Source organism: Vombatus ursinus, unplaced genomic scaffold, assembly GCF_900497805.2.
Source record: "Vombatus ursinus unplaced genomic scaffold, bare-nosed wombat genome assembly UNPS02014799.1, whole genome shotgun sequence".
Lineage (NCBI taxonomy): Eukaryota > Metazoa > Chordata > Mammalia > Diprotodontia > Vombatidae > Vombatus > Vombatus ursinus.
In genome coordinates this window covers 8,724,942-8,746,312 of record NW_020954577.1, presented here as the reverse complement: position 1 = coordinate 8,746,312, position 21,371 = coordinate 8,724,942, and the positions used below count along the sequence as shown (strand labels likewise).

The window sequence follows — 21,371 nt, the reverse complement described above, 5'->3', positions numbered from 1 at the left end:
CAACTTTTTTTAATTGAATAAACAGGCCTAGGGATGGGAAATGATCTGCCCTAGATGACCCAGGTAATATATAGCAGAGCCAGGATTCAAATCCAAAACCATGGAGTCCAAATCCGAAACTCTTTGCATTGTACTATTACTATTATTTTGTACTTGTATCTGTTATATATATGCTTCTATTTGTATAGGGATAGCTAAATGGTGCAGTGGATAGAATGTTGGGCCTGGAGTCGAGAAGACTCTTCTTCCTGAACTCAAATCTGGCCTCAGACCCTTACTAGCTGTATGACTCTTGGCAAGTCATTTAACCCTGTTTACCTCAGTTTCCTCATCTGTGAAATGAGCTGGAGAAGGAAATGCAAACCATTCCTGTATGTGCCAAGAAAACTCCAAATGGAGTCATGGAGTATTGGACACAACGGAAAACGACACAACACCAAAGATATGTACATGTTGTTTCCCTCATTAGAACATAAGCTTCTTGAGATCAGGGAAAAGTTTCATTTTGCTTTTGTGTCCCCAGTGACTGGTGCAAAGTAAGTATTTGGTAAATGCTTGTTAATTGATTGATTGTGTCCTGAGGTGATTCTATCTTGTTGGGTAAGAAGTAAGGCAACATTTTTTTAAAAAATGTGATCACTAACTTCTTGCCAAGATGAGAGAGAGACAGACGGACAGACAGACAGAGAGACAGAGAGACAGAGACAGAGATAGAGAGACATGGAGAGAGAGAGAGAAAGAGAGAGAAAGAGGAAGAGAGAGAAGAGAAAAGAAGAGAGAAGAGAGAAAGAGAGACAGAGAGAGAAAGAGGGGGAGAGAGAGAGATAGAGAGAAGAGAGACAGACAGACAGACAGAGAGACAGACAGAGACAGAGAGACCGAGACAGACTTAGATTCTGAGGGAAGGAAGGCTCTACAAAACTGATGGGGCCTGACAGAATCGCAGAGGGAAACTGAGCTCCCAAATGGTGAAGTGACCGGCCCAAGGACTAAGCAATGGAATAAGGTCTGAGCCTATATTCTCTGGCTCTAAATCTAGCACACTTTATCTTCTCCTACTCTAGAGTTTAGGTAGAGGCAGAAATGAACCCACAGCCTTCCCAACAATCCGGATCCAGTCTCCTCTGGGCTTTGTAAGTTCAGCATCTTGAAATGGAAATGTCTCTAATGAAGTTTCCTTTCCTGTCCCCTGGAGCTGGACAGGGATCTCACCAGTAATTATTTAATCATTTTTCTTCTAAAATTCTCTGAGCCTTTCCTCCGTCCCTAGTGGAGTGGAGGATTCCCTTGACTGACTTGACAGGAATCACACAGCACTTTCCCCTAGGCTCTCATTCCCTTACACACACACACATTCTCTCTCTTTCTCCCTTTCTCTCTCTCTCACATACACACAACAGGATAGAAATTCTAAAATGATGCTATCGTTCTTCACTCAATTTCAAAGGAAGCTAAGTGTATTAGCAAAGAGTCATATTGCAGTTGCTTATGGAGGAACCAGGGAATTTGTGAGAGCACATTTAGGGGCTGCGAGTCAGTGGCGGTTAGTGCTCCACTAATGGCCTGTGTGGCCTTGAAGAAATCCCTTCCTCTCTTTATGTCTCAGTTTCCTCATCTGTAAAAAGAGAGAATTGTCCTCAATGACCTCCGAGGTCCCTTCCAGCTCTAAATCTCCTGCCTCCAAGGCTGCTCACTTTCTCGCCCTCCTGCCTCTATTCATGAGATGATTTCTCTTTTTTTTTCTTTTCATTACAAGGAATGTTTTTTGAGAATATTTAAGGCTTCAACCCTAATCACTAGAGAAACAAGTGGGATTTCAGAGCCTGACCTATCTTTTCCTGTTCTTATTTCCTGAGTTAGGGTGCTGTGTTGAAAGGGAATTTTATATGGCTTTATTGATGAAAATCCTTAGCATAATTTGGAGAGACTTTGTGACTAGCAATAGAAACCAGGAGTCAAACGTGGCGACTTAGAGATATCTGTTGACTCAGACGCTGTGAATGTGCCTGGCTCTGTGCCAGCTCTGCCTGTCCATGCACAAGGCCAGTCATGGGACCCCAGACGAAAGAGGAAAGAGGCATCAGTCAGGGAAGTGCTTTCTAATCCTCCTCAGCTACACAAACATGCTATTAGGGTGGTTCTTAGGAGCTCATCTTACACAATTGAGTTCAGATAGAAATGGTCCTGAGACAAGTTTTAGTTCTTTTACGTTGAATGTTCAGTGGAGCATTTGCACATCTGGATAAAACGCCTGCTTCTTGTAGCTGAATAAAAATATTAGAATGTAAGCTCGTCTTTTGTAGGTTCACTGAAGACATCTTTGGGATGTCTCCAGTAGTAATGAGGATGACAAGGATGGGATGGACCTCTTCCTACTCCCACACAGTTTTGATTTCTTCTGCTTGGTTTCTGTATTTTGAAAGCTTTTCATTCTATGTAGGTTGGAGATTTTGCCTACTCGGTATGCAAACATACTAAAAATATTCTTAAATTTTAATTATTAGTATCATTATTATTAATCAGAAACTTGATAGGTGCTAGCCTAGACAAAATGAAGAGGAAAATGAAATAGTCTCTGCCTTCAAGGAGCTTATGTTCTGCTGGGACAGCTAGCTGATCAGTTTGACTATGATAGTTTGGATAAAGTGGATCCATGTATAGTAAGAGAATTATTGTGCCCATATTCTTGGGAATACTAAGAATAGTTAAAAGTGGAAGTACCAGCTTAAGCCTTGTTAATCATGCCCATCTGTAGGCCACTGTTACAACTAATTCCCAATTTGTCTCAATTACTTCTTCAATTTTTCCATACCATGAATTGCAAAATTAATTGCTACTTACCTGAGACACTTTGCATTGCTTGAACCAGGTGCTAAAATTTCTGGTTGTAGTTTGGCTTCATTTTTGGGTCAAAGGCTCCCTCATGTCATAAAGGGCCCGAGTTCACTTTAAGGACCTATCACTTCTATGGTTTTTTTTGTATGGGGCCTGGAAATGTCAGTGTCCGACATAACTCCAGGGGTGGCTATCGGCTCCCTTTACAAGCAGTCAGGCTTGTATGCATTCAAAACATAGAACAGTTTTACTTATGCAGTGAATGACCAAGAACTCACATTCTGAGCCACAGAGAGTCAAGAGTTAGGTCCTTGAGGCAGCTAGGTGGCACAGTGGATAGAGCACTGGCCTTGGAGTCAGGCGGATCTGAGTTCAAATCTGTGTGATTGTGGGCAAGTCACTTAACCCCAATTGCCTCACCAAAAAAAAAAGTTAGGTCCTTTCTCCCCTTATAGCTACCCTGCCCCCTGTATTGTTTCTATGATCTTACAGTACTATCCTAAGTATCACCCAGTAAGGGTGAAGCTCATTTCCCTATGGGACTGCTCTGCACCACATTGTTTTATCACTGGCAGCTCTCCTCCTGCTCATGCCATCCCATTGGTTCCCTCCTACTATTCTTCTTTGTTCCCATCAGGTATCCTGGGGTCTTCTCCCCCATCACTGTCCTCAACTCTTGTTTTTCTATTTGACTATTCCCACTATTTGACCCTCCACCAGTATATGATAATTTTCTTTCTTCATATGATCTTTTCTCTGGGAATTTGTTCTTGAGCAGCTGGCTAGGAAATTATTACTATGTCAAGTATCTGTGGAAAATAGATAGATGTGCCCTGTTTGGTTTCTGAAGATAGAAATTTGCAAAGAGGCAATTTTAGGCTTGATGTCAGGGTAAGAATCCTAAGAACTAGAGTTATCCCAATACTGAATGGGTTAACTTCTTCACTTGAAGTTGACAAACAGAGATTGGACTACCCCTTGTTGGATATATTGTAGTAGCAATTACTTTTTTTTGGTTTTAAGTTGAATTAGAGAGCCACTGTGGTCCCTTTCAACTGTAAGAGTATGTTATTCTATCAGTCTGTGATTAGCCCAGAGGCTCAGATGAGGGTTAATAACTCATGGCTCCAGGGACCTGAGTGTCCTTTGTCACAGAGGGTCTCCCCAGGTGACTGCAGGGATGTCTCTGGAGTTGGCAATTAGGTCTCTACTATCAGTAAGCTTATAGAGGGTTTACCTCCTCCCTCCTCCAGCACTGGGGCCAAATGCCTCTTTTTCACAAGATTGGGGCACTGGGATTCAGAGAAACGTTCCTGCCTTTTCATCTGTCCATCATCCTATGCAAATGTCCCAGATTTCTTCTCAAATTTTCCAAAAGGGAAGAGGGGGAGAGAGTGGGGCTGGTGAATGCCAGTAGCTATTCCCAGAATAGGCACCTGTGACTGATGATGGACTAGGGCTAATCCCTTGCTACACTACTTTATCTAACTATTCTGATGAATAATAATGACTATTCTGATGAATAATTTTTTTAAAAAATTGTTCTTGAGAAAAATATGAATCTGGTCGCACATATATAACCTATATCAAATTGCTTACTGTCTTAGGGAGGAGGGACAGGGAAAAGGGAGAGAGGGAGAAAATCTGGAACTTAAAATTTTACCCAAAAAGAATATTAAAAATTATCTTTACATGTAATTGGAAAAAAATTTAAAAAAATACAAATCCCAGCAATGCCTTAGTATCCAATGTTCATTGTAATATTTCCTTAACCAAAATCCTCCTCTAATTCTTCAATGTGGTGCCAAGATGACCTTGAATTCTAGAAGGTAGCAAGGTCAACCAAAAAAGACTCACATCTCTTCCCTTTCCTCTCTCTCACTTGCCAAGGTAATATTTCCTAAAACAAAGTAAATTTCCTTTCTGTAAATCTAATTGTATCATCCTACCACCCCCCAGCAAGCTCCAGTGGCTCTTTATTGACTCTGGGTCAAAAAATAAACTCCTTTTTTCCTGCATTGAAGACTTCCCAAGGGGTCCCCTTGGGAGTCTTCAGTACCTTGCACATTTCTCCCCTTCTCCCATTCTGTAGAGCTGTGCGGCTAGATCACAGCCCATCTTTTAACCCTGCCCATCCCCAATAACAGGGCTCCCCTCCCTCTTCAGTTTACTTCTTGAAGTCCCTAGTCTCCAAGACTCAAAACATATGCCAATTTCTCCATGAAGCCTTCCCTGATTGGCCCCTCCCAGAAGCACCTTGTGTTCATCTTGTATATATTGGGCATCTACTTATATGGATACTTGCTGTCTGTCCCATTCAAATGTAAGGTCTTGGAGGGCAGAGGCTAATTTGCTTTTGTTTTCATATCTCCAGGCCTTATTGATTGATCGTCTGAGGAACAGATTAGAAAGCTTTGGAAAAGCTCATCGGTGAAATGCCAGTATCTTTAAGCATGGGACTGTAGGTTTTAGATGTATTTTTAAAAATCACATGAAAACTGCACATTGTTGCTTAATAGAGAAAGTTGCATTTTTTTTTCCCGTGACCTTATGAGGATTATAGGGAAGAAAGACATTTCTTTTTGTAGGGCATTCATGGGATCATATGATTGAAAAGAGTTCCTAGGTTCATAAGCTAGTAAACTTTTGACCAGGGGTTCATTCAGCCTCATTGCCTCATCTTACAGATAATGAAATGGAGTGAAAGTGGCTTACTTCCCCTCAGTTATAAAGTTCAGTCAAGACCGTGATGGGTCATTTAGCTCATCCCTCTGACGTCAAATAGAACAGACCCTAAACCTTCCCATGCAGATAAGATGGTGAGTCTACCAACTCATTGGGAATCTGACTCAAACAGTGAATAGAGAGCTGCACTTAGAGCCAGGAAGATCTGGGTTCAAATTCTGCCACTGACACTAAATTACATGATAATGAGTGAGTCATTCTTCAATTATCTGCATCCATAAAATGGGAATAGTAATACCTTGGGTATCCTACCACACTGGATTAACTGGGAGTGTCTCTGTGTGTACATATACACACACACACATGCATAGGTGTGTATGTGTATATATTTACACATATACATATAAAAATAAAACTTATATAGTATTTATAACATATTTGTTTTATATATGTATGTGTGTGTGTATACATACACACACACATACATATTTACACATACATATGTGCTTTTCAAAGCTGTTATGGTGGTAGTAGTAACATTAATGAGTAATGAGTAGTAGTAGTAACATTAATATTAATATTATCCTTGTACTTCTGAAATCACAATAGGCAGTTGCCTATTTTGCCATGCATAAATACCACTCTCTGTTTCCAGTGTTTAGTAATCTTTACAGTAAAGATATTCTGAGTAAGTCTAGACCATATAGTTCCTTGTTTGGGAACACAGAGCTACTGAATTTTATTCCATTGGTTACACTCAGATGAGTTCCAGACAGACAACTAATAACTAATCACTTCCTTTCTACTTTTTTTTTAGTAAAGAAATGACTGTGGGGTGCGGGGTGCTGTAGTTGGAGCCAGAAGACTTGGGTTAAGCACAAGGCTCTGTCACTCTCTAATTTGTGTGACCTTGGGTAAATCACTTCAACTCTGAACCAAAGCTGCCCCTGTCTTACTGTGGGGATGAGAACACTTGTTCTGCCCCATAGGGCTATTAGGAAGAAAGAGGGTTATTGTGAAAATCAATTGTAATTGTGGATAGGAATTGCTTTGCAAACCTGTGATGATGATGATGATGAATAGATTGCTGTATGTAAGATTATAATTCTTGATGCTTCTCCTGGCACTTAATTCTCAGCATTTGCTCTGCTCTGGGCAGACATTAAAAATCTCCTGCAAAATTACAGTAGACTTTTTGTTCTTGGGTTTAACTCTCCCCCACCATCCCCCACCATCATCAATTACCTGTCAGTTTCCTCAATCCTGTCTCTGTGATGCTGACAAGAAGAGGCAGAGATGTTCTCAGTAATTACCTGGAATTTGATGTTAAGATGGCTCTCACGCAGCCACTTTTATTTTCTTGCCTGTGTTATAGTGATAATATCCCCAGAGGCCCCCGGGCTGGAGCAAAAGGTATGTCTGTAATGGTGTGTAGTGCCTCTGCTAGGAATCTTTTCTACATTTGTTAACCACTTAAACTAGCCATGTGCAGACATGGGGGCGGTTTGATGATTGTGAGCCTGAAAGGAGCTATGGACAACTCAGGAGAGTATCAAAGCTAGATCTGCAGAGACCATTTAATGTAACCCCCTCATTTTGCAGATGAGGAAACTGAGGCTCAGAGAGCAGTGACTTTCATAGGATTATCATAAGTTTCTGAACCAGGTGTCCATGAATTTCTTTTTAGTCTTTTGACAACTGCATTTCAATTTAATTGGTTTCCTTTTGTAATCCTATGTATTTTATTTCATGAATTTAAAAGAAAATTCTGAGATGGGCAACACAAGATTCCCGATTGCCAAAGGGGCTCATGATGCAAAAAAAGTTAGAAACCCTCTTGCCTAAGCCATCTTGGTTGTACTGGTAGTTCCCCTGACTCGAGGAATGCCATGATTCCCAAGGGATACGAAGTTCAGCAGTTAGAAGTATCTAGATCGGGACTTCTTGTCCTTGTAAAGGAATGCATGGGATGATGAAACTTATATGAGGTCTGTAGGCAAGGGAGCATTTGCAGGGACTTATATTTCAAGTTCAGCCCAGGCTGGGTGATGAGCCTGAAGTTCTGAGGGTAAGGATGCTAGGAGAGTCAGACTTTGGGGGGAGGAGGGTTAATTCACGCCCATGATTTCATTAATGCAACAGAACTCTCAGGGAGGAAATTCCCTCTCCTAACTCCAGGGTGCACCTGGGTTACAAGTCATGAGCTTAGAGAGTTTGTTGGGCCACCGAGAGCTTAATCCCTTGCCCAAGGCCACACAGCCAGTACATCAGCAACAGGGCTTGAACTCAGGTGTTCCTGACTTCTTTAGATTCAAGAAACTCTTAAGAAGAAAAAGTATGACTGACAGTAGGGCCAAGCCTAGGGGCAATCTAATACAGGAGCCCGAGAGACTCCTTTGGAAACACCAGCAGTCTGGGTGGAGCAATACAGAGTGGTGGGGAGTGAATGCTATGAATGGGTCAGGGCCTGGGTGAAGTCATTGCTGTACATAGCGACTCTTCGAAACAAGAACCACCGAAAAACATTGTACGTGGCTTAAAAAGGACAGAGAGCACAGAATCTCATTGTGTGTTTATTGTTTATTATTTTTTAAAAGCGATTTGCTAGAGAAAAACTCTCCCTTAAAACTTCTCTAACAATTGGATCCCATCATCCATGCCTATGATTAAAACCGGGTCAAAATTCTTGAAGATATAGCAATAACTTTAATAGGTAATCCACTGATTACCAGTCTCAGGCAGGGAAACATGCTCACCAGAGGCATTTGCCAGCACTGTGTCAGAGGTCTAACACAGAGTCCAAAGGGCAGAAGGATTCCCTATAGATTGTGAGGGTCTCCAGATGGTTCTGTTTGCAGATGATGTTGTACTGCCTTTGTCAATTCTTGGAGCATTTCAGATCCTGTTAAATGAAATCCACAATCCCTCTGAAGAGTTTGGCATAGCCGTCGACGTAGGAAAAACCAAGAGCATCTATTGTTCAAATTATGACATGGAGTTGGATGAAGGCATAAAAGAGCCTCACAATTATGTTCAAATTGAATTTGAAAGAAGTTAATTGTTACATCCTTGGTCCAGGTCCACCCTTTTATATTCTCCACCCTTTGGGAAATTCCCATCATCCCCTCCTGGGCCCTTCTTGCCAGGAACTTCTTTCCTATTTAAGATCCAGTGGCTACTGATTCTCAAGTTCCGAAAGCTGAGCGTCAGGAAACTTAAGAGAGATGGAGAGCTTGGTCAGGACAAAATGAAAAAAAAAATCCCGAAGACTGATCCATTACTTTTGTCTGCAAACAGAAGAAAATATTCCCTGGAGGAGCTTGAAGAAAATGTTAGGTGGAAAGTAACATGTCACTGACATTTAAATTCATAATTAAGAGCCTCATCTACTATTTTGTAAGGGGAAATGTGTACTAGGCTTAAATCTGGTTAGCAGCCATATTCAAATGCTGTGAGCTGACTTATGTAATTCTCAACTGAACTGGGAATCACATTAGGATATCAGCTCTTTCCCTCTTGCTTCCACCTCTCCCCTGGAAGCTCATTTTGAGGTTTGTCAAACTGACACCACCCCCTGTGTTTTTACTCTTAGTGCATTTTTATTACTGAGGTTTTTCGTTGTTTTACTGAAAGATGGGAATGTTTTCATTTCCATCAGAATAATTAGGAGTAATTCTCTACAGAAGGCGGCTAGTATAAAGATGATCATACTGCCTTTTGAGGATTTTCCTGACAAGTTTTCCTAACACTAAGATGAGAAGAGATATTGCAACAAAGACCCATTTTTACCAAATGGGCAAAGACCATGGGCATTGCATTAAGAGGGGGATTTTTCATAATGGAAATAAAATGAAAGCATTTGACTAGTTAACCTGTTAGAAAAAAAGCTTGTGGCTGTGTGTTTCCATAACCCTAGACAGAGAAATCTCAAAAGGTTTCATACTTGCCTCTTTTATCCAGGGAAGATGGGGAGAGGAAACATAGCTACCATACACTGGCGATGGATGGTTTAGAACAAGTTGGCAGATGCCAACTTGTTTTTGACACTGTGTTGACCTCTGGGATAACTGAACCCACTGTCATTAATTTCATTCAGCTGTCCCAATGTGGAATGGACCACCTGAGGAAGTGATGGCTTCCCCCTCAAGGGTTGCTTAGGCACAGTCTAGATGGCCACTGGTTGGAGAACGAGTTAAACTAGATGGCCTCTGAGGTCCCTTCCTAATCAGTTTCTGTCATTCCATAAGACCTGCAGATTACCAGTAAACAGTGGGGAAAATTTAAAAAGAGGTCACTGTAACATATTTTGAAAAAATGTTCTTGCTGATTGCACAATAGAGTTGTTATTGTTATTTTTGTTGGTTTTCAAACTTGGAAAAATTATTTAGGATAGTTGGATGTCTCCTATTTAAAGTCTTTTGCTTTATTAGTTAGTCAATAAACATTTATTAAGCACCTATTGTGTGCTGGGCATGTAGAATAATAGGAAAGTAAATAAATAGAAAAACTCACAATTTTCTTTTACCTGGTTCCTGGGGCCTATACAGACCAGTCACCAAATGAATGAATCATCAGTTTCTCCTATTTGTCTAGAATACATTGCTATTCACCTCTGGAGGTGAGGGACCATTTCCATGCCTGCCTCCTTACTCAGATGCTGGATGAGAGGAGGGCCGATAGAGCTGGGCTTGAAGTCAAGAGAGGCTTGGATTTGAATCCTGCCTCAACACTTCCTAGCAGTATAACCATGGGGAAACCACTTGACCTCGCTAACTTTCAGTTTTTTCATCCATAAAATGGGCATGATAATACCAGCCTCACAGGGTTCTCTTGAGGATTAAATTAGTAATAATTAAACTGGCATTTATACAGCCCTACCCAAGTACTTTCCAAGTATTATAATGTATGTAAGGCACTAGGTTATTGTCTACTATTATTATTACAGGAAAGGGTCTAAATATTCTTTTGTTAGCCCTAGGCACCTGCATGGTACCATGATTCTGAAAATCCACAATCACCTCCTTCCAATTTCTTTGTATGGTTCTTCACATTGCTTTCAGCTGTCTTGTGTGCATGAACGTATGGCTAGGACTGTTTAAAGGAGTATCTTTGTATGAATAATTTTTTAAACAAGGGGAGTCAGAAACTCTTCGCAAGTGCCTCCTAAAGAAGGTAAAATCAGGAAGTGTGATGGCATCAGGTACAGAATGAATGGACAAATAGCATGTGGACCCCACTCAATCATTCAACAAATATTTAATTGTCTATTGTGTATACATCACTGTGTTGGGTTTTAAGGATGGAAAGGTTTGTTTTTTTAAAGCTAGCTCAACCCTTGCCCTAACGGAGCATGCATTTTACTGAGAATTCCATAGCATACAAATAAGGAAGTGTGATGGAGCCAACCAAAGAACCCTAGGGAGATTTGAGGAGGGAGAGAAAACCTCCTTCCTAACTTTTTGGGGCAGCTAGGTGGCACAGTGGATAGAATGCCAGTCTGGAGTCAGGAAGAAATGAGTTCAAATTCAGCCTCAGGTATTTACTAGCTGTATGACCCTGAGCAAGTCACTTAACCCTGTTTGCCTCAGTTTCCTTATCTATAAAGTGAGCAGGAGAAGGAAATGGCAAACTACTCCAGGATCTTTGCCAATTAAACCCCAAATGGGGTCACAAAGAGATGGACACACCTGAAACGACTAACAAAAATAATAAATATTATATAAATATATAAATAGATACAATATAAAGATAGTTATCTTCCTCTAGACTATTATAGCTGCTAGAAGACAAATAGTACCCTTTGAATGATTCTTTGTGAGCTAAAAAAACTACTTAGCCATTTGCAAAATTGGTCCTCTGACTGTACAACCCAGACTACCCAAGGCTTCTTGCCTGGATGGAACAGAGCCATCTTAGAGCTTATAGCATCTCTTGTTGTAATCATGTTTTTCATTAGCTTGTCAAATTCACTCCCGTATGGAAATGCATTTTTGATAAGGGCAAACCCACTATTTCATTCCCATGAAAGCTTTAATGGGGCAGTCAGAACTGCAGTATGGAACTCTGAAATTACTCCGACACAGAGCTATTCCATTAGCACTGCCAGAGTGCATACCTTCTCAGCCAGCAAGTGGCAAGCCCTCCCGGCAGCAAAGTCCTACTTGTGTTGGAAGGATGAGCCTTTTTCTCATTTTATTTTTCCTTTCCATTTAGTGTTAGGTACCCAAATCTAGTAAAAGCTCTGTCCACTTATTCTGAAGTCATCAAATGATCATCTCTCTCTCTACCTTTTCCCCCTTATTATGGTTCCCTTCCCTCCCCTTAATTCTTTGCCAACCCTGCACTTATATTTTGGGGCAGAAGCCCAAGGGAGATCTGTAGCTCCTGGGACAATCCCATAATGCTACCGTGGAAGCTGTCACTTTGCAAGAGAGAGACGAGCTCCTTTCTGTACAATAAAAACAAGAAGCTCCCACTCCTGTCACGGCTCAAGGGTAAGATCTGAGAATTTGGGGAGGGGGGTCTGCAAATTCACTGAGAGTCAGCAGTGTGACACAGATACCTGAGAGAGCAAATGTGATCTTGGGCTATGGTAAGAGAAGCATGGAATCTAGTACTGGGGTAAAGAAGGGAGGTGATTGTCTCTCTATACTCTGCACTGGTCAGACCACATTGAAAGAGCTAAGTTCAATTTTGAGCAGCATATTTTAGGAAGGACACTGGTTAGCTGAAGAGCATTCTGAGGTTGGCAGCCAGGATGATGCAGGGCCTTCAGTCCAAGTCACAAGAAAATCATTTGAAGGAATTGAGAATGTTGAATCTGAGGAAGAGAAAAAGTTTCAGCAGGGAAGTTGGGATGGGACATCATAGCTATCTATGTGAAGAACTGTCATACGCAAGAGGGATCAGACTTAGTCTGCATGGCTCTAGAAGGCAGAACTGGGAGCAGTGTGGGAGAAGGTGCAAGAAAGCCCAGGAAAATGGCAGGAAATGGCAGGAAAATTTTCTATTACTCAAATTTTGGGAATCATCTCGAAGCTAAATGGGCTTCCTCAGGAAGTCTTCAAGAAGAAAGGAAGGAAATAAAGAGGGAAGGAAGGAAAGAAGGAACAAAAGAAAGAAGGAAGGAAAGGAAGAAGAAAAGAATGAAGAAAGGAAGGAAAAGAGAAAGAGAAAAATAAAGAGTATCTCATAGTGCACAACCACATAGCCTAGAATTGGAGACAGGAGGAACTTCAAACATCATCTAGTTTGAATGCCTCATTTTACAGATGAAGACACTAAATCCCAAGAAGGGAAAGTGACTTGCCCAAGTTCACATAAATAGGAGCAGAGCCAGGATTCTAGCCAAGGTCCTTTGACACCAGATTCAGCATGCTTTCCACTAACCCTAACCATAGCCCTAACCCAAAACTCTAATCTTTTTTAAAAAATTTATTTAGTTTTCATTTTCAACATTCACTTCTCTAAGATTTTGAGTTCTAAATTTTCTCTCCTTTCCTTCCCTCCCCCCTCCCCAAGATGGCACACCATCTGATATAGACTCTATGTATACATTCATATTAAACTTATTTTCACATTAGTCATGTGAAGAAGAATTAGAACAAATGGGAGAAACCACAAGAAAGAAGAAACAAAAAAAGAGAAAGCAAACAGTCGGCTTCCATCTGCATTCAGACTCCATAGTTCTTTCTCTGGATGTGAATAGCATTTTCTGTCATGAATTTTTTGGAGTTGTCTTAGTTCCTTGCATTGCTGAGAAGAGCCAAGTCATCAAAGTTCGTCCTTGCACAGTCCTAAACTCTAAACCCTAAATTCTAACCCTAAGCAGTGTTTTTGGGTGTGTCATAGAGGGAATTCTCCATTGTGTACAAGTTGGACCAGATGGCCACTTTTTACACCAATAATACTCTGACTCTGATGCTTGATAATTCCTTCATCTGCATACATCCTGTTGTCCCAAGTCAATGACGACAGCACCCCTTCTCCAACCTCCCAGACCCTGACAAGGAGCCATACAGCCTCTGCTTGATGCACTTCAATGCCATATGACAATTTTTCCTGCCATTTCCTGCCATTTTCCTGGGCTTTCTTGCATCTTCTCCCCATTGTGCCCAGTTCTGCCTTCTAGAGCCATGTAGACTAAGTCTAACCCCTCTTCCCAATGATGCACACCTTCCCTGGCAGCCTGTGAGTTCCAGGACAGCTCCAGTGGTTAGGAAGCTTTTCCTACATTTCCTACCTTTCTGCCATTTATAGTGAGTGGTCCTTATTCAGCTCTCCAGCATTGAGCAGGTTAATGCTGTGATAGCCCTTTGTGTCCCCTCTGAATCTTCTTTTCCAAGCAAAGTATCTGCCTTGTGTTTATTTATTTATTTATTTATTTATTTATTGGGAATTGGGGTTAAGTAACTTGCCCAGGGTCACACAACTAGTAAGTGGCAAGTGTTTGGTCTGAGGCCGTTTTTAAACTCAGGTCCTCCTGACTTCAGGGCCGGTGCTCTATCCACTGCCCCCTTGTGTTTATTTTGTGAATGTTTCCTGTTTATGTCCTATGACTTGCTTACACATTGTTTCCTATTAGAATTTAAGCTTTTTGAGGGCAGGGACCACTTAATTTTTTCCCCTTGTATCTTTAGCACCTGGTACATAGAAAGTGATTAATAAATGCTCATCATTGATTGATTCCTTTGCTCAGGCCTTGTACGGCATATTCTCCAGTTTTCTCTCCATCTTGATCATCTTCTACTGGACACACTCCAGATTTAGTCTGACTGAGGCAGAGTCCAGAGAGACTGACACCTTCTCTGTCCTAGGCACTATAATCCTCTTAAAACAGCCTGATTGTATTTGTTTGATAAGCTCTTGAGGTTGAAGACCATTTTTACACTCCTTTTGTATGCCCCAGAGTGCCTTTCATTCTCTAACATCCATTTCTGGTGCCTCATCATAGCATAGAGTTGCCCCTGGGTGCTTAGAGGCATTTTGGCTGAGCACAAGCCACCAACATGGAAAAGCCTGGAGTCTGAACCCACCAATGGAGGTGACCACCTGCAGGTTAGCCACTGGAGAAGCAACCTGGCAAAGTTTGGCAAGGCACTTCCCCAAGTTGGCTTTAGTATGCTGAATTTGGGGGCAGAGGAACTCAGGAAGATGGTCTCCTGAGGTATAGAGGGATCGAGACGTGCATTAGCCACAACACCCCAGTCAGGGATCCTTGGAGTATTGAAATAAACAACAACAACAATAATAAAGCACTTTAAGATCTGCAAAGCCCTTTCACATTTATTATGCCACTTGTTCTTCACGACAACCATGTGCCATTCTTACTCCCATTTTACAGATGTGGAAACTGAGGGAGACAGTAGTTTTTAGGGACTTGCCCAGAGTCACCCAGTTACTAAGTATCTGAGACAGGATTTGAACTCAGGGCTTCTGGACTCCAAGCTCAATTCCCTGCATTTCTTATCTGCTTTATAAAGTACTACACTGAGAGTTTGGAAACCTGGATTCAAATTGCCCCTCTACCACTGTTAAGCTTTATTCTTTGAGCTGGACTAAATTACCTTTAAGGCCCCTTTTAGCTCTGATATTCTTTTCTTGGCCTTCATTATGAACCTGAGCATGAGACAGGCAGGCTTTGAAGAAACCCTTGTGGATAGACTGGTTTCCCAAGAAATTCATGGCTCTTGTATCATGTCTTTGTATAAGTGACAGAGAGAGCAGGCCTGGATGGCAAGAACATCCTTCTGAATCCCAGACTGGTATGTCCAGGGCACTCTCAGACTCTCTGTCCACTGTGCTTTGCTGCCTCTGTAGTGGGGAGTCAAGGTAGGGGTAGAATCTCTGTTCTGCAGGTGGACCTCTTCCCAGGATTAGAGGCTGTCAGAGGCATTTACCTCTGGTCCCAACACAGAAACCCATGGAACATTTTCTTCTCTCTGAGTTCAAATGGCTGATGGCTGTCCCCTTCTGAGCAGAGCCCCTTACAGATTTGATAAGAGCAGTTGATGTCCATGTACTGGGCTTAACTCAAATTTGAATTAGCATTCTGTTTCATTTTCATTTCTAGTACATAATGTTCCCTGTACCCACACATACTATACTCCAGGTCTCAACTAGATTAAAAAACTAGATATTTGGGGGAAAAGCAGCTCAAAGCAATTTTAAAAGAAAATTCCAGTTCCAAATGTAACATTCAGGCATTGCCTTCATCTCTCAGCAATTACTGATAAGGCAATAAAAAAGCAAATCCACTTTGATTAAAATTAATGGGATTTTAAACTAGGAAAGCTATCCATATACTAAGATTCCAAAAGTAAATGTGTAAATTCTATATCTTTCTTCCTCAGCAGGGAGAATCTTTAGAATTCTGTGAAATAGTAAACTTTCATTTCAAAAGAAAACACAATCACATTGGAGAGTTGGCAGGAACCTCAGCGATTATCTCATCCAAACCATCCCCTCCCTCAAAACCCCCATTGTAACATACACAACAAGCAGTTGCAAATTGATTGAAGATAAAAGAAGTACTCCCTTTGGTCCCATAAAGGCACACTTAGGAAAGATTGGAGGTCTTCTCAACTTGGATATAGGGAGATCGGGAAAGAGAGAGACACATACCTTGGAGACATGGTGAGGTCCTTGCTGGAGAGACTACTGCTATGGGGTGAGGAAAGTCCTGAAAGAGCTGACTTGGGGGGTTATTATGGGTAGGGGAGGAAGAGTGCTGGTATTTTCCTGTATCAGTGAACAATTCTTGCTAATGAGGTGTTAAGATCAACTATGAAAGTGCTATCAGCAGAATCTAAATTTCAGGACCCTGGACCAAAGTTCTTAATACTCCACTAAGGTTATAACTCTATATACACCCGAAGAAATGGATGAAGGTAGAGGGGGGAAAGGTAACCTGTGCATAATGTACCATATTCTTTCTTCAACTAACATTATTAGGTGTCAATCCTTCATCTTAAAATTTTTTAAATAATTTTTGTTGCTATAAGCTATGTGCTGGCCTCTGCACACATTGTCTTTATATCTTTTTTGTTGTCTGTGTTCTACTCCTACCTAAATTTAATTCACTGTTTTTTTCCTCCCAGATCCCAGTTTTCTCTCTTCATCTTAGCTTTTCTATTCCACTGGGAAATTTCCCATGTAGGATGTTCCCAGACTCAGTTTATGGCTATTAGTCATACTTTTCATGATAGATGAGGAAGAAGTAATTTGCCTCTAAGCTTATACATGAATATTTAAGTATTAAAATGAATGAGTAAGGAGATTATAACTAGGCTGAACTAAGCCTTATTCATTCATTGATTTATCTATTTATTTATTCACTCATCTATTTATTTGTTTGTTTATTTGCAAAGTCCAGTATCTTGGAGCTACTGTAATATAATCATGCATGTTGGGTCCCCTAAATGGGGGACACAGAGGACCCTAAACCACACCTCACCAACCTGCTGCTTTTTCTTTTCCTCCTGGAAGTGCCAGATCCTGAGGACAGGATGAAATCCTGAATCCTGAGTCCTTAGGTACAGATAACATTAGCTAAAACTAAAATAATTAAATTCAATCAAGTTTCCAAATAGCTTCATGAAGGCAGCCAGACTCTTGCAAACAGGCTTGACAGAATTTCAAACCAAAACATCTGGTTTCCAATCCCATTCCTGTACTACCTATGAGACCTAGGCCAAGTTGAATCTTAGCCTCCTCCTCTGTCAAATGGATTCCCTGACCTCGAAGGTCCTTTTAGTTCTGATCCTATGATCCCTCTGGGCTTGTTTCCTCACATGTCAAATGGTGTGAGAGGTTGGCCTCGATGATATCTAGAACCCCTTCCAGTTTTAAATCTTGTTCCTTCCAAATTCTATAGGTCTAACAACCTCCCATTTTAAAGTGTACTTTGGAATTTTCAAACATTTTAAAGAAATCGTTCTATCTCCTTTTCCATTTTAATAAAAGAAAATAGAGAAAATAGTAGAGCAATTTAATTCTCCAATTTATTAGTAACCGTTTAGAGTCGCCCCCTTTCAGAGAAGCTAAGAGATCCTTACTTTTTGTCTATTTCCTGCACAAATGCAACGTGCAATGAAAGGCAGTGTCCTTTAGTTGAAATATGTCACATAGATCAAAATATGTTGTTGTTCAATTGCATTGACTCTTTGTGAGTCAAGGGTTTTCTTGGCAGAGATACTGGAGTGGCTTGCCATATCCTTCTCCAGCTTATTTTACCTATGAGGAAACTGAGGTTAAGTGACTTGCCCAGGGTCATACAGCTACTAAATGTCTGAGGCCAAATTTGAACTCACAAAGATTATTCTTCCTAATTCCAAGTCTAATGTTCTATTCAATTCACCACCATTAATCTTCAAAAAGTGTAATCTGGAGTGTGTGTGTGATTGCAGAGCAGAACTGGAGTCTAGAAAACCAGGATTAGATCTGACCTCAGAGATTCAGTAGCTGTGTGATTATGAGGAAATTACTTAACTTCTCTGAGCCTCAGTTACCTCATCTGTAAAATTAAGGGGGGGAAACTTCACAGGTTTGTTGTGAAAACGAAATGAGAGAATTTGTGTGAAGGGCTTTTCGAGCCTCAAAGGGGTGTATAAGTGCATGGCAGCTATTATTATTATTATTAAGGTAAAAAAAAAAGACACAATCCAGTCCAATCCAACTATCATTTATTAAATACCTATTATGAGCAAGGATGCTAGGACTATAGAAATTTATAAAGCAACCAACCAAGCTGACCTCATAGAACTTACACCCAGTTTGGGACCGCTCTCCGTCTTAAAAGTAAGGAAATGCTGGCGCGCTCTGATAAAAATAGTTAGAACCTTGTGGTATCTGAACATCGGAAGAGTTCATCCAAACTTTGCCTTTTCAGTAGGCACTATCGCCTTTGCGCCACCAGCATTCTGGGAGTTGTAGTAGTGTGCGCAGGAGCTCAGCCTGCTTCGCCAAATTCTGACTCTGCCAGGGTGGCCGGAGCGCCAACAGGTGTGTGGTGGCGACGAGGGTGCGCAGCCTGGCTCTGCTCGGGTTTCTGCTGTTGTGAAAAAGAGATTCCCATTTGAGCACCTCGATAAAAAGATTCTCCCAACTGGTTAACCTTAAGTGACTGTGCCTGGCTTTGTAGCTGGCTGGCAGCGTAACCCAGGGGCTTCGTCTCCTCTTCCCCAGTGGCTGTTGGAATCCCCAGCTTTTTTCCCATGGTCTCCAACCCACCCAAAGAGTCAAACATCGCAGGCCTGCCCTGCTGGGTTCCTGGGGTTGGGAGACGCAACGCGTTTACTTGTGCTCCCCCAGACTGCAAAGTGCACCTCAGTTACAAGCTCTTCGAGGTCCCAGGGGGAGCTTGGCCACCGTCACGGTCTCAGAGGCATCTGTCGCGGTATGGAAGAGCAGAGACGAAGGCGGCGGGGTTAGACGCTAGGTAGGAGAGGGGACGGCGTGCAGCCAACGTCCGCTGATCGCTGCTCCAGATCTTTCCAGGAGCGCATTTGGAGGAAAGGCCAAGTTAGAGCGCGATGGGACGGGCCAGGGGAGCGCTTGGCTCGGAAAACTGGGGCGGGGAGAGGCTTGGAGGTGAAGTGAAAGCTCTTGTCAGCTGTGAAGGGGGTCAGTGGAACCCCGGACCGCCGAGGCCGTCTGACCCTTCAGGGAACGTGGAGAACAGAGGAAGCCGCGGACAAAGTTGGTCCAGTGGAAGCTAGGCAAGGCTGGGACGCTCGGCCGCTCTTGGGACTGCAGTTTCGGGAGAAGCACAGCTCTTCTCACCTCCAGACAAACAGGTGTCCAGGAGGTGAAGGGTGAGCCGGCTAGGGCTGGCATCTGCTTGCTGCCGCGCGTCGAGGAAGTTTTGGCCTTGCCAAAGAGGGCGCAAAGGAGGCATGTGAGGGGATGGGGGAGAGAGAGGACAGCTAGCTAGAGGGTGAAGGGGCATTCTCACCCATTCCAGGGGGGCGCCACTCCAGATCTCCGACAGACAGCCGCACACATCACCTTGGAGTCCTGATCTCCCGGCTACACCCGGCACGGGGCGGGAGGGAAGGGGAGGGAGGGGAGGAGGTACTAGTAACGTTCTGGCAGCTCAGGAAAGGGGCGGAGGCGGTAAATGGTTGAGGTGGTAGTCATCCGAACGTGATTGCCCAGGGCCCCTCCTGCAGCCACTGGGGAGGTGTTTTTTTTGGGGGGGGGGGAAGCGGAGAGCCATAAAAGCCCTGGCGTGGCACAGCTCCGACCCAGAGCTGGGAACTCACTCTCCGGCTGAGAAGAGGAGCAGAGAAGCATCATCTCCTTACTTAGACAGGACCACCACCCACCGTAAGTCTAACCTCCCCACCCCGGCTTACCTGCCCGCTGGCTCTCTCTGTCAGCCCTCCGGGGAACAGGAGAGCAGAGAGCAGAGCGGCTGAACTTTGGAGGGACGATTCCTCGGAGCTGCTTCTTTCTCTCTAGACTTCCAAGTCTTGGTTGTCCGAGTGGCTTCTTTGCTTTGCGTCCCCCTCTCCCCGTCCCCTCCCCCCTTCCTCATCTAGTATGAGGTTCCAGCTCTATCCAGGACACCTCTGTCCCGTCTGGGAATTTCCTACCATAGAGCCAATTTTATGAGCACAGAAAGGTCAAAGTGAGATTTCAAGGGTGGCGTGTGTGCGTGCGTGCGTGTGTGTGTGTGTGTGTGTGTGTGTGTGTGTGTGTGTAGGGGGGGTGCTCCCCTTCTTCACCCAAGTTTCCGTGTCAGGGTCCTGCTTGACCTACAAGGCTCACCCTAGGAGTTTTCTTTCCACTTCTTGGTGGGGAGGGAGAAATCTGAACCACCGTGCAAAGGGCGGTCTGTCCCGATTCCCCCCCTAAAAAATTCAAGAGGCACTGATTAGGCGCCCACTGTGTGCAAAACATGCTTAGTGGGTGTCTGGGCTGAAAGGTGTCAAGAGGGAGGTGTTTTTGCGCTGGGGGTTTCCCATGATTACCTTTTCTACTTTCCATTTGGGGAGAAATTACAGTTTAGAGGGTGAGATGGAGACCAGTGAGGAGCCCCTCGCCTTACCATGGTCCTTGTAGCCCGACTCTTCCTAGACGTGGACAGTCTGAACTGCGCATGTGAGGGGCCCGGGGCTGGGTCCCTGCGTCTCGAGCCCGCTTGCTCCCAGCACAGCCAGCTGTCCGCCTCAGATGCTGAACTCCCTCCTTCGCTCCTCTCAGCAAACATAGCGGGTGGGGAGTGGAGCAGATGCATCTCGGCAGAAGCTTCGTGCAGGGCCAGGGAGTTGCGCTGGCTCGGAAGAGCCGGGGCGAGCCAGCCCGAGATAGCCTGACCCTCAGCAGAAAAAGTTTCCAGTGGAGTGAAAAGAGTGTTCGATCTGGACTCAGAGGATCCAGTCTCGAATATTGGCCCTGCTGCTTCCTAACGTGCATGCCGCCGCTGACACATCCTGGCTAGGTGACCCTGAGCAAGTCACATAGGTTCTTCCCATTCCCGGGTAACTCACCAAAGCCAAACTGACTGGAAAGGTGCTGACCTGTTATTGGTAGAGGGAGTTCCTCACCCAGACCTCCCCACCTTGTTCAGTCGTTTAGTCAAAGTGTCTGACTCTTCGGGACCCCTGTGGACCATACCGTCCGTAGGCTTTTTGGTTTTTTGTTTTTGTTTTTGGCAAAGATACTGAGATGGCTTGCCATTTCCTTCTCCAGTGAATTAAGACAAACAGGTTAAGTGGCTTGCCCAGGGTCACACAGCTAGTGTTTGAGGTCACATTTGAACTCAGGCCCACCCCTCCATCAACTGAGCCATCTAGCTACCTCCCCGCCTACTCTGGGCCAAACCACAACTTCCATCCCCCACCCCC

The 21,371-nt window shown here is 43.2% G+C and overlaps 1 protein-coding gene across 4 annotated transcripts in view; it reads left to right on the top strand.

The window, feature by feature from the left end:
- The window catches only part of NPY (neuropeptide Y), a 32,909-nt gene that overhangs the window by 2,460 nt on the left and 9,078 nt on the right, over window positions 1-21,371 (top strand). Inside the window, exon 1 of one of the 4 annotated variants that reach the window (XM_027872003.1) lies at window positions 19,750-19,848. The exons of the other annotated variants lie outside the window; for them this stretch is intronic. The gene's annotated coding sequence lies outside the window, so the exon portion shown is untranslated. Of the gene's footprint in view, window positions 1-19,749; window positions 19,849-21,371 lie in introns of those variants that run through there. 4 annotated transcript variants of the gene reach the window in all.